This window comes from Antrostomus carolinensis, unplaced genomic scaffold (genome assembly GCF_000700745.2).
Source record: "Antrostomus carolinensis isolate BGI_N321 unplaced genomic scaffold, ASM70074v2 scaffold10573, whole genome shotgun sequence".
NCBI classification, from domain to species: domain Eukaryota; kingdom Metazoa; phylum Chordata; class Aves; order Caprimulgiformes; family Caprimulgidae; genus Antrostomus; species Antrostomus carolinensis.
The window spans coordinates 1-3,925 of NW_010304518.1; the positions used below are offsets into that span (position 1 = coordinate 1).

A 3,925-nucleotide genomic window follows, 5' to 3' on the forward strand; every position below is an offset into this window, starting at 1 on the left:
CAGGACCTTGCATTTGGCCTTGTTGAACTCTTTCAGGCAGGCCTCTGAAGAGGCCAGAGTTGGTTTTCTTGAAGTCCAGGAGATGCTGCCGTTGTCTTCCTTGTCCTCTCAGTATCCCAAATTCCTCCATCTCATGGTCACCGCAGCCAAGGCTGCCCCTGACCTTTGCATCCCAGACAAGATCTACTTTGTTTGTATGTATGAGGTCCAGCAGAGTGTCTCCCATTGTTGGCTTTTTGAGCACCTGTGCCATGGAGTTGTCATCGAGAAGGCACACTAGAAACCTCCAGGTTTCAGCCTCTCCAGCAGATATTGGGGTGGGTGAGTGCCCTGTGAAGACCAGAGCCTGTGAATGTTGGCCTACTTCCAGATGTGAGAAGTAAAACCACTTTATAAGAGGTGACTTCAGCTCTCAGAATATAACTTGATCAAATGTCACAAATGGGCAGAGAGCTGTCTTTTACAGCATGGTGCTTGATTGCTTTTCATAATGACTTGTCCTAGAGCCCATGAAAGTTTATTTTCTATTTAGCTTTAAACAACAGATAGGAGATAGTTCAAGATGTAACTAGTTGAACCACTAAGTAAAAGTGACTATGATATAATTACCTTTGCGCATGCCTTAGGTTAAGTAAAATTCAAGGACAAACTTTAAATAAATCCCAAAACCACTTGGAAACTTTAATGTCACAAGTTCAGCCCATAATAAATGATTCAGCTATGAGGCAGGTTACAGACCCTTTCCCTCCTTTCCCTTCTTCCCCCTTCCCTCCACAGATGTAGGGAAAAAAAAAAAATGGAAAAGAAAGTGCAGTGGAAATGGATGAAGAAAAATTTCTAGAGGAAATGGAAATCCCTTTTTCACCGCATAGCAGAGACTAGTGTCCAGCCCTCAGTGTAATGCACAGGTCTTTGTTATGCCTGCTGGTTTTTGTGGTAGCTTTTGTGGTTTTGTGCTCATATAGGATAGCACAGCATTAGTCTCTTGCTGTCTGGCCTGCTATTTGTTTCCAGGACAAGAGACCTTTGTGAACAGGGCTCTTGATTTTCTTTTTAGTCATTTCCTATTGCTGTACTGGTGTTGAGCAGGCTTGCACTTAAATTTAGTGAGACCAGAATAAAACTGTATCCTGGGAAATGTAAGATACGCTTTGGCAGACTGACATATCTGTATGTCAGTGGTATAATTTTTTTAGTTCCTACTGCCAACAGTTGCTTTGGAAAAAAACAGAATTTAAGTGTGTATTTCCAAAAGCAAAGGGTACACTTAGGACCAAAGGCACCAAGGTGTTTAGTGCACTGAACCCCTGGATCAGCCACTGGTGACTCCCACCAGTCATGAGGCGTGGGCTGAGCATCTCACAGTGAGAGCCCCAAAGCCCTGTGCAGCAGAAGGCAGGGGAAGCTGACCCTGCTGCAGAAGAAGTGTCGCAGGGTGCCCTGCTGTAAAAGCTGCTGCCTCTGAACTTGAATCTCTTGGCGTGGCCATCAGTTACCCGCAGGAGCTTGATGTTGGTTCTGCTTTCGGAGTGCTTCTGAGCAGTGCAGTACTGCAGACCTCTGCTTACAGCATTGTTGCCTTCCTTACCTGAGTTGAGGCAGCCCTCGAATCAAGAGGATCAGCAAAAATTGCATTGCGAGAGATTCAATTTCAGAGTAATTGGAGGAGGAGTATGAGCTTAAGGATGTAAAGGGCTTTGGCCTTTGTTAAACTTGTGTATATTTAATATAATACTGTCAACTTGCTGTGGAAGAGGCACACAGGTCTCAGGAAGATAAAGTATATAGGTCCAAGAAAGAGGGACATCCACCCTGTGCTTGCCATACGGATGCAATGTTGTTCCTTGAAATTCTGGAGCAGTGGAAACAGAAGGGTTTTGTGTTTTGTTTGGATTTTTTTTTGTTGGTTTTGTGTGGGGGCTTCTTGTTTGTTTGTTTTTTGAAACTCTGGCTTCTTTCAAGTGGTGTTTATTATTTTTATATAAATGAAAGAAAAACAACCCCTTTGAAGTACTCTCACTTTCTTTAAAGCTAGAAATCACACAGCTAAGTCCCAGACTTCATGTATTTCCTGTGCTGTACTTCTAGGCTGATACTACAAGATAGATCTATTTTACTGAGTTAAAATGTAATGTGTTAACTTGTGAATGTGTGTCAACAGATCAGTTAAAAAAGGACAAATTATCTTAGGAAGCTGGTTGCTAATACAGAAGCTAAAAGAAACCTGGAAGAATTTTACTGTTCGTAGCCTGTACCATGGATTCTGAATTATAGAGTCGCTGTACTTGGCAATTTCTAAAATTTTTATGACTTTTGAAACTTTGCTTGTGAAGTAACATAGAGACCAACAACAGTTCTTCCTAAGCAATGTTTATTTAATCTGTTTCTGTGTTTTACATATGCTTCTACAGTGCTCAGTATAAATTTTCACTTCAACAGGATCTCCAAACGTGGGTGAATGGTGCTAACGAAAATGGCTTTGTCCTCGTCTCATTTGGAGCTGGAGTGAAATACCTGTCAGAAGATATAGCAAATAAGTTAGCACATGCTCTGGCGAGGCTGCCTCAGAGAGTTATTTGGAGGTAAGTGTAGTAATAGATGTACTTGGGGTGATTTGAAGCACACTCATTTCCTATTGTGCCAGCTTGATCTATAATTGCAGAAGCTGAAATTGAGACAGTTTGGGTGGCACAGTGGATGTGACTCTTTTGAAAGATGCCCTCTGTGGAAATGTTGCAGTGTCCTTGTAATAAGGAGGAGCAATTATTTTATGGCAGAGTAAGGCATAGGTTATACTCTTCAGGGACCTGCTTGGTCAAGTACTGTGGGATAAATTCCTGGAGGGAAGAGGGGCTCAGAACAGCTGGCTTATACTCAAGGATCTCCTCTTCCAAGCTCAGGAGTGTTGCATCCCAACAAAGAGGAAGGCAGGCAAAAACGACAGGAGGCCTGCATGGATGGACAGAAGCTTCTGAACAAACTTAAGATCAAAAAAGAAGCTTACAAAGAGTGGAAGGACAGACGGGTAACCTGGGAGGAATACAGAGAAATTGCATGAATGGCCAGGGATCAGGCTAGGAAAGCTGAAGCCCTGGCAGAATTAAATTTGGCCAGAGATGTCAAGGGCACCAAAAAAAGCTTCTATAGGTATGTCAAGGAGAAAAGGAAAACTAGGGAAAATGTGGGCCCTCACTGGAAGGCAATGGGAGACCTGGTCACTCAGGACATTGAAAAGGCTGAGGTGCTCAGTGACTATTTTTGCCTCAGTCTTCACCAGCAAGGGCTCGTGCCACACTGCCCAAGTCCTAGAAACCAAAGGAAGGGTCTGGGAGAATGAAAAGCTGCCCACTGTAGGAGAAGATCAGGTTGGGGACTACCTAAAGAACTTGAAAGTGTACAGGTCCATGGGACCTGATGAAGTGCATATGCAGGTCCTGAGGCAACTGGCAGATGAAGTTGCCAAACCACTATCCATCATATTTGAGAAGTCATGGCAGTCTGGTGAAGTTTCTGCAGACGACAGAGGGGAGCATAACCCCCGTTTTTAAAAAGGGAAACAAGGAAGACCCAGGGAACTACAGGCCGGTCAGTCTCACCTCAGTGCCAGGCAAGATCATGGAGCAGATACTCCTAGAAACTATGCTGAGGCACATGGAAAACGAAGTGATTGGTAAGAACCAGCACGACTTCACCAAATCGTGCCTGACCAGTCTGGTAGCCTTTTATGATGGGGTTACAATATTGGTAAGGTTAAAGCAACTGATGTCATCTACCTGGACTTGTGCAAGGCGTTTGACACTGTCCTGCATGACATCCTTGTCTCTAAGTTGGAGACATGTGGGTTTGGTGGATGGAACAATTGGTGGGTAAGGAATTGGCTGGGTGGGCACACTCAAAAGAGGTGTTGTTAACAGCTTGGTGTTTG

The 3,925-nt window shown here is 43.8% G+C and overlaps 1 protein-coding gene across 1 annotated transcript in view; it reads left to right on the forward strand.

The window, feature by feature from the left end:
- The first annotated feature begins 2,436 nt into the window (after nucleotides 1–2,436).
- LOC104522250 (2-hydroxyacylsphingosine 1-beta-galactosyltransferase) overlaps nucleotides 2,437–3,925 on the forward strand; it is a 9,715-nt gene continuing 8,226 nt past the window's right edge. The window contains exon 1 of the mRNA XM_010164488.2: nucleotides 2,437–2,582. The gene's annotated coding sequence lies outside the window, so the exon portion shown is untranslated. The remainder of the gene's footprint in view (nucleotides 2,583–3,925) is intronic.